Raw genomic sequence first — 10,205 nt, forward strand, 5'->3', positions numbered from 1 at the left:
CACTTGACAATACACCTGTGTTTGCTAACATCTTGCTGCCACGGTACAGTGTAAATATAAGCAAATGAATGAATGAATTAAAAAAGGAAAATACATTGATAATTTTCTGCTAGGACATTATGTGTTTTTTAAGAAGTCAGCTAATTGGATTATATTTCAGAAAAGCTTTTTAAGTATTTTTTAATTTTATTTTTAAATTTAATGTTATTTTTTCGCCATTATAAAGCAAGCGACTGCTCCACCAGAACCTGAGTTTTTACATGTTTGCATGAGGAGATTTTGGCTGGACATAAAAAAACAGTTTTGAGGAACACTTTCCCTTTTTATTGTTTGCTTACACGTATATGATTTATTTAAAGATGAAATAACTTGGTGTCATTGTAAAGTGTGGGATCAGATTTATTAATTTAAAAGATGGCTGAGTGCTGTTTAAGTGAACAGTCTGCTCACTGGAGTTCAATCATTAAACCTTCTAATAACTAAAAACAGAAAGATTTATGTAGCTTTAATTTACACATTTCATGCCACAGAGTAAAATCCATGCATAAAAGTGAACTTCACACATAATTTGAGCTTTAAGAAAGTGACATCTGGTTCTTTGACAGTCACTCAGTCAAACAGATACGAAGATTATTTGATAAGACATCCCGAGAAACTGAAACTTCAACACAGATATACCAACAGATGAACTGTTGATGTAAAAGTTTGTACTTGTTTGTAAAGTGACATTGCCATTTTGCTTTTAGTTTAATTATTTTATCTGCAGGTTTTTTCTTGTTAATTGACAGAAATCCAGTCTGCTGTCCACTTATATTTCTGTCAGAGGAGGACAGCTGTCCTTTTCAGATCCCTCAGTCAGATGTGTGTAAATACTTTTAAAAGGTAAACACACGGAAAGCTCCCCGACCAGATAACATCCCAGGTCGTGCTCTCAAAGCATGTACACATGAAGTGGTAGCTGTCTTCACAGACATCTTCAACCTCTCCCTGTTTTTGTCTGTAGTCTTCTCATACTTTAAGAGGACGGCCATCATCCCTGTCCCAAAGAAACCTAATGTGAGTTAACTGAATGACTGTCACCCAGTAGCACTCATCTCTATCGTTATTCACATCTTCACTGCCTGCTACACTTGATCCTTTTCAGTTTTCATACAGGCAAAATAGATTCACAATGAACTTTTTAACTATCAAATAAGGGACACTCTGGCATGCCAGAAGCACAATGCGCAACCAGCTGGGTACAATGTAAATATACAGTGTAAATATACAGAGATTTAAGGTTGACTAAGGGAACCAATTTTTGCTCATCATACAAGACCTCCTGGCTAAAATGGGATAGTTGGCAACCCTAGCTCTCCCACCGGGACCATAACAACACATGTGTGGATGCTGTTTATTGACTACAGCTCAACTTTCAACATTATAATTCCATCCAGACTCATCACGAAGTTTGGGAATCTGCACATCAGCATCTCCTTATGCAGCTGAATTTTGACTTGTTCCTGAGCCATAGCAGTTACATTTTTTTCTTCTTATCTTGGTAGAACGTGCGCTTTGAGCGTCTGAGGTCTCGGTTCTTGGCAGTCACTCGCTTACACAGATAAAAAGATCATCTGATTAGAGATCCAGAGAAACCCAAACTTCAACATACCGACTAACAAGTTGTTGTTGCCAATGTTTATCCATGGCCACTATCCTCAAATCTTTGGTACATTCTTCTTTGTTTACAGTGATCTTATGCAGGAGCAGCAATATTCAAACTTCCTGCTGTCAGATTTTCCCCAGGTGCATTTAACAATAACTGAGTTTAAAAACAGAAAGGACGAAGATGTTGATGGTTTTAACATGATACGTGCTTCATAAAAAACGTACTGGATTTCTCCACAAATGTTCAGTATGTCCCATCATTATTTATTTTCCTGTGTGCAGATCCCGTGGAGAAAACAATGTTGTGGTGAGCTGTTCAGGATTAATTCTAAAGTGTGTGAAGTGTGAAGTGGTTTGGATCTGTCAATGCCCTGTGGAATATCGCTCGCTATCATAATGAACAATAAGCTCATTTTTAACTTTGTTTCTTGAAAGGATATATTTTGCAAACTCTTGAGTCATGAGTTCTGTAGCTGCGTCTTTGGCTCAGTGAATTTGAATATCTTACTTTCACAGCTGTCTGTTGCTTATCTCTGCTCAGATATAGCGTTCTCATTTCTGGTTTTTTAATCAGTATAAAATGGTTTGTAAGGAACTTACAAAGCAGTTTCACCACTGAGCACCATATATGGTTAGTCTTTCTTTTACAGGCATTTATCAGAAATGCATCATCACTACCAGTATGAAGACAATGACTGCAGCGCTATTTGATCAGAATATGTTGTCTTTATATTGCTTGTTTTATGCTAGCATCTTCTTGCAATTGGGGCCTTCATTTGTTTCTCTATTTGGCTCCAGGAAGGAAACTATAAAATACTACAAGGTCAAATATCAACCATGGCTTTCGCTCTAGCATCCACATCACATAGACTATCTAGTCTTTTTATGCGGTACATGATCCCAGTTGTAGCAGAGTAACAAGCACATTACACATTTTAAGATTACTTTGATGCTTTTTTTTCTGATTTTGAAGTTTTCTCAGGTGTATGTTCAGGACAATTACTGGAAGCCACATTTCCTTACCCTTACCTCTAATGAATCTCTGTAGCCAATAAAGGCCCAAATACAGCTGCCCTCAGTTCTTATAACATACCAAAAGTTTGTCATGGCCTGAGGCATCTCATAGTAACGTGAAAGGTATCTTTCCGCATCCTTATGAGACGCTCCAGATTCCCATTTGAAAACAACCGAACGCTGCTCGCAGCAGTAACACACACTTGGAGCAGAGGCTCCTAACATTAACTCTATCCATAACTTTAACCTTAACCCTATCAGGTAGTGTTTTTCAAAGCGATTCATGATCAGAACAAAAAGCACATTTACATGTATAGATTCATTCCAAACGGCTCTCATGCCTCCAAACGCATACTGATGACTTGTCACATAGCATCGTTACCTGTTGGGATGAGAACGTGTTGTTTCCAAAGCACCATAAATTGGGGTGTCTGTAGCTCAGGTAGGAAACCTACTAATCAGAAAGTTACTGGTTCAATCCCCCTCTGCTCCAGCCTGCATGCCAAATATCCTTGGGCAAGATGCTAACCCCAAGTTGCTCTCCGATGCATCCATCGGGAGGATGAATGTGTATTAATATTAGATAGAAAGCACTTACAGAGAAAAAAAAGAAGTGATTGGGTGAATGAGGCAAGTTGTAGAGAGTAGAAAGGTTTTATATAAGAACCAGTTCATTTTTATATTTCAGATTTACTTTCAGTTTTCTACTTTTTACATGTAAGATTGATGTACATGTATCACACCTAACTCGGTGACAGCAAATTTGAACAACTGTAATCATTTCTTTCCGGCATCTGAAATATTAGTTTAGTTTGGGGTTGTTGTTGTTTTTGTTTCCTTTTGGCTCCTGATATTAGTCAACTACTATTTGTCAATGTTGAATAATGATAAATGAATTATCTACAGTTGCCTCAAAGCGGTGTATAATGCAATTTCACCAGCTGAGACCGCATCCTTTTTTTAGGTTTGATAGCATTTTTAGTAGATAATGGCAGATGGCTTGAGCATGAATTTAAGCTGCAGTTTGGGGAAGGTCACAGAGGGGACAGCCAGCGACTCCTGAGCTGTGCAGATCCCTGAGTGCTAATGAGAAGTAAACGAATTGGAAAAAGGAGGGAGTGCGGGGCTCAAAAGCAAGAACATACAGCTTGTAGTGCTGAGTGAAAACAAATATGTTCAAATTATACATTTTCACAATTTATTATCAAATGGTCAGAATTTCAAAGTAGTTTTACATGACGCCATGGACCTCCATCTCTCTGGCTCAAAGACAAAGGCCAAGAGCAAGAAAAAAACAAGAGGATGCAATGACAGAAGAAGCTGTGTCAACACACAGCTTCGATGGAAATGATGATGCAGCTTCAATAAGTGGTGCAAAAGTGAACATGAACGGTGCTCTGAGCTGAAACTGCTTTGCAGCTCCCAAAAAAGTTGATTCTGAAAACGTTACATCCAGATGAAGAGAATCAAAGTTTTCGTTACATGGATGATTGAGCAGCGTTTGATTAAATGAACAATAACTGCTCTTATTTGAATAAAGGAAAAAAATGAGTACAACATAATATCTGAACAGAGATATATCGGACCATGAAAGAACTTTCTGCAGCCATTAACAAACACCAGAATAAACACCCCGAGGCTGCTTTTATTGTTGCTGGCGACTTCAACCACACCAACTTAAAGACAGTCCTCCCCAGATTCCACCAACATGTCTCCTGCCACACCAGAGGAGACAAGACTTTAGACCATGTGTATTCCAACCTGGCTGGAGCCGTTTCTGGTCACCACCCAGAAACGGATCACCATGTACCCCAACCAGAAGCCTTGGATGAACCGGGATGTTCGTCTCCTCCTGAAGGCCCGCAACACCGCCTTTAGGTCAGGAGATGCACACGCCTACAGCACAGCCAGGGCTAATCTAAAGAAGGGCATCAAAAAAGCCAAACACCATTATAAAAAGAAGGTAGAAGAACACTTCTCCAACTCCAACCCCCGACGCATGTGGCAAGGACTCCAGACCATTACAGACTACAGGACCACCAAACCCTCCCCCGCATCCTCTGATGTCTCCTTCCTCAACGAGCTCAACAACTTTTATGCTCGTTTTGAGCGAGGGAACCCCACAACCACAACCAAAGCAGACATGACGCCAGACCACCAACCTCTGACTCTCTCCCCCACCGATGTAGGAGCGGTGCTGAGCAGGATCAATGTCCACAAGGCTGCAGGTCCCGATGGCATCCCCGGGCGTGTTCTCAGAGCGTATTCTGGGGAGCTTGCAGGAGTGCTCACAGACATATTCAATCTGTCCTTGGCCCACGCTGTGGTACCGGCCTGCTTCAAATCCACCTCCATCGTCCCGATACCCAAAAACTCCAACCCATCTTGCCTCAATGACTACCGCCCAGTAGCACTCACCCCCATCATCACTAAGTGCTTAGAGCAGCTGGTCCTAGCACACTTCAAATCCTGTCTCCCCCCCACCCTGGACCCCCACCAATTCGCATACCGCCAGAACAGGAGCACAGAGGATGCAGTCTCCATCGCACTGCACTCTGTCCTCTCACACCTGGACAACAACAACACCTACGCCAGAATGCTGTTTATAGACTTCAGTTCAGCATTCAATACAATCCACCCCTCACAACTCATCAAGAAACTGACAGACCTGGGCATCAGTTCCCTCATCTGCAAATGGTTACTGGACTTCCTGACCAACCGCCCCCAACATGTCCGGCTGGATAACCACTGCTCATCTACCATCACAATGAACACCGGTGTACCACAAGGCTGTGTGATGAGCCCTTTCCTCTACTCCCTCTTCACCCACGACTGCAGACCTGCTGATGGTTCCAACACCATCATTAAGTTTGCAGATGACACCACGGTGATTGGCCTCATCAGTGACAACGATGAGGCCGCCTACAGGGAGGAAGTGGATCGTCTGGCTGAGTGGTGCGACACAAACAACCTGCTGCTTAACACCGAGAAGACCAAGGAGCTCATCGTGGACTACAGGAGGAATGCTGACCCACATCCACCCATCCACATTAAGGGGACGGCTGTGGAGCGTGTGAGCAGCTTCAAGTTCCTGGGAGTCCACATCTCCGAGGATCTCACCTGGACGACCAGCTGCTCCAAGCTGGTCAAGAAGGCTCATCAGCGCCTCTTCTTCTTGAGGACTCTGAGGAAGAACCACCTGTCCTCAGACATCCTGGTGAACTTCTATCGTTGCACCATCGAGAGCATCCTGACCAACTGTATAACAGTCTGGTACGGGAACTGCTCTGCCTCGGACCGGAAGGCGTTGCAGAGGGTCGTGAAAACTGCCCAGCGCATCGCCGGAGCACCACTTCCTGCCATAAAAGACATCTACAGGAAGCGGTGTCTGAAAAGGGCTGGGAAAATCATCAAAGACCCCAGTCACCCATCACATGGACTCTTCACCCTCCTGCCCTCTGGGAGGCGCTACAGGAGCCTCCGGACTAAGACCACCAGGTACCGGAACAGCTTCTTCCCCACAGCTGTCAGACTCCTGAACTCTGCCTCCTGACATCTGACCCACGTTAACATATGGACTGAACATACACACACCCACAATGGACAACTGTACCCTCAAACACACAATAATAACATGGACTGAACCACCACTCACAACCACTAGCACTTTATATAGCCTCTGTAGAAACTATCCACACCCTCACTTATCTTAACTGCACTACTGTATAGCTCTGTGTAAATAATCATTCTGTACATTCGATAATCTTTAACCCTACAACTGTTTACAACTTGCATAGTTCACATTTCTGTATAGCTGTATATCTCAGATTTCTGTAAAGTTATTTATTTCATATTCTGTATAGTTTTTCATATTTATATCCTGTTCATAGCCTGTACATAGCTTGTACTCACTACAGCCTGTACATACTTATAGTTATAGCATATTCACAACATACTTCATACCGTGTACATTATAACATACCATAATAGACCCATTTCTGTAATATACTTACATATCTATACTATGGCTAATATATATTGTAATATATCTATATCACTAAAGCACTTCTGGATGGATGCAAACTGCATTTCGTTGCCCTGTACCTGTGCATGTGCAATGACAATAAAGTTGAATTCTATTCTATTCTATTCTATATAACATGTGCTAAATTAACATTCACTGAGCCAGCCACTTGTTTGCATGAGATCTGAGACACTGGAAGCAGCAAAACAGCTTGTAACATGTTGTTATGTTTGATTCAGGTGGACTAAAGAGTCTAATATGGGTAAACTATTAATGATATCAATAAATGAAAGACTGCAGTCCACTTTAGCTAACTAAAGATCCAGAGGAGGCAGAGCATTAACAAGAACACTGTCAGTGTCTGTGTGTCATGGTTCTGGGTCTTTGTCCCAGTGTTTTGTGTTGGTGGACTTTTGAATGTTGCTTCATCATTATTGTTGTGTTCTTATACTGACTGAAGTTTCCTAGTTTACTTTTCCTGCATTCGTGAATTTTCTGATTATTGTTTTTTCTGTGTCTCCTGTGGATGTCAGTCTTGTTGTCACGTAATGTCTGTCATAGAGTTCGTCTCTGTGTTCTGTCCTCGGCGTCCCCTTAGTGTCCCCAGCCCGTCTTGTGTCTCCCTCTCTTTGTGTCTTAGTGCTGTCTCTGGGTTTTGTCTCCTTTACCTGTTTCCAGTGTCCCTCTCTTTGTGTGTTGTCCTTGTCTTCTCAGTCCGTCGTGTGTTCCCATGTTTGTTTATTTCCATCCTAGTGTCAAGCTCATGTGTCCTTATCTCAGTCTCTGTGTTCGTGCTACTTCTTGTCTTATTTTGATAATCCTAGTCTGTGTTCCCATGTTTGTCCACTCCCGGATCACCCCTCAGTGTATATACTGTATCTGTTTTCCTCTGTCCTTTGTCAGAGTGTCTGTTCACCTACCCCCTGTGTCTCCATATTCCCAGTGTTCAAGGTTTCCGAGTGTTTTCCCAGTTTAGGTTTTCATGGTTGGTTCTGTTTGCTACTCAGCCAGAATAAACAGCTCGCTCTTTTTAAAAGTAGGCTCCAGAATGGATGATGGCATGTTCGCATGTCTTTATGCAACACTGAGTGTGCTGAACTAAAGGTAGGCCTAGTTTCATTTTCATGGTCATTATTATCAAGACAATGATTACGCCTTATTCTGATTATTTCTCCCTTTTGGAGGTGTAACGTTTACATGAGGGGTGTAGGAACATTTCCCCCTAAATATTTTTAGATACATTTTTGTTGAAGTCACAGTTTTTGTCGTATTGATGATGCAGCTAGAATAAGTGCTTTTAAATAAAAGAATAACCATTCAAAGTGCTCAGTGGTGAAACTGTAACTCTTTCAGAGTTTGACAGCTGGACAAGTGATGCCGTATTTAAAGAAACATGAGATGAGTGCAGCATATTATCTGAACAGAGATCATTCAATGAGCAAGAATAAACACTGAAAGAGAAACACTTCACTGTTGATTATCATATGAAGTCTAATGAAAGCTGTTAATCTGTTAATATCCTGTTAATCTGCAAATACAGAACATGCGACTTTAAAGCATCCAGCAAAGTGATAACTGTCCTCTGCCCACTAAGTAGTGACTCTACAAAAGATTATTTTCAATATCATCTTTATATTATATTTAGTTATTCTCCAGCGCAACAATGTAAGGAGCTCTGTGATTGGTTAGGAAAGGACAGACTGGCCACCTGGATTTTTCTTCACTGCACATTGATCCATAGCTTTGCTCTGTAAAGGCTAACAAAGTGCTTTTGCTTTACAAAGACATTCAGCGTCGGTATTCACTCTTTTAAAATGCCACTGAACACTGGAGTGAAATGGAGCCCTGATCCTCAGAGTTTTATTGTTGCTAACATTTCTTATAGATAGCACAGATAGTGCCCCACTGCAGTAATCACTCATGTCTAGATATTCCTGTCAAAAAGGAGTTTTTCCTCCCCACTGTAACATGGCAAACATAGCAAACGGATAAACCAGCTGAAGCTTCAGACAGCCGTCAGACAGTGAAACACTGCCATCTGCTGGACTCCAATAACAAAGACGCTGCTTTGACGGGTGAGGGAGTTTCAACAAGTCTGCAACGACTCAAGCATCAAACTACAGAAATATTATAGCGGACATGGTGCTCTAATGACTGCTTCATTAACGCAGGTCAGAAAGGATCAAACATATCAATAAATTATAAAACACAAAACGTCTCTTATTGCCCAGGGCTCAGGAAGTGAGTGTGTTCCTTATAGCCTATTAAACCTTAGCAGGTTATTTTGATGTGTTACAGATGAAACAGCTATCCAGTAACATTCAGCTACAAAAATGCTTTTTTATAATTACTTTTTTACAGCTTCGCACTTTTACACAAGTTTTATCATCAGTGTCACAATGGCTGCTGCTAAAATTGAGTACAAGATATTTGTTGGCCTGATTAAAGGTCTTGATGCGTGCTCAATCATCCAGGGAAGTAAATCTCCAAAAGTTGATCCTGTTCTTCTGGACGTAGCGTTTTCAGTCAGAGAAACCAGCCGACTGAAGGAACAATGGGCTGGGAGGTCAGTTCCTTAATCATGATTATGCAAATTCTCATGACCATTGATCAACAACCACTGATCAATGGTCTTGAGTACCATTCACAGAGAGTTGGAGAACGGCTGCAATCACAGCATTGTAAGATGGTGACAGATGTACCCTTAGGCCCCCTCCTTGATTCAGAGAGGGTCTTTCCCTTTTCACGTAAATGGCCTCCTTGACTCCGCCCTCAAACCAGCGTTCATTGCAGTTATTGTTGACAATCACATTGTATCGTGTAACCATCCAGCTCACATATTAAATGTAAATGATTTGTTGAACTCAAGACATGATGAATGTTCCTGCATTAAAACACATCCAGCCTAGTGTTCTCACTCTCCCTAAATGGATCTGTTACATTAGTGATATGTGGGAGTTGTGTTTCAGTCTTTTCCACATGAGGACATTTACATTTAGTTTTTGCTTTACTGATGAGTGGCTGGTTAACCTGCAGTGGTTGAAGTATGTGTCGGTCGTCTGGAAGAGTAGGTGTAGAAGACGTCTTTAATGAATGTAATGCTCTGAAGGTGTCAGTGATTACTGTGAATTCATTATAAAAGTGGATTTCAGTGAATAAAGACAGGCCCTCATGGTGAAGCTCAGGTGTCCATAAAGTGTAACAGGAGAGCTGTGTCATACTTTCAGAGATTTTACATGAGCCAGTCTTTCAAAAAATACATAAATAAATAATTCATTCATTCATCCACAGGAAACACAATGCTCATATCTGAAAGTAAACTCTGATATATATCCCCGACTAGCGTTACTACTAAATAAAGGATCGCCCCAAAATGACTAAATATATAAAGACACTCTCCAGAAGAAGTTAAAGGGATTTTATTTATTGTACAAGCAATATCTTCATAAGAATGACAAATTCTGCAGACATATTACCTTCTTACTGAACCTGAATAACTCACACACAGACGTGTCTGCTG

The sequence above is a fragment of the Aulonocara stuartgranti genome, assembly GCF_965226115.1.
Source record: "Aulonocara stuartgranti genome assembly, chromosome: 23".
Classification (NCBI taxonomy): Eukaryota; Metazoa; Chordata; class Actinopteri; order Cichliformes; family Cichlidae; genus Aulonocara; species Aulonocara stuartgranti.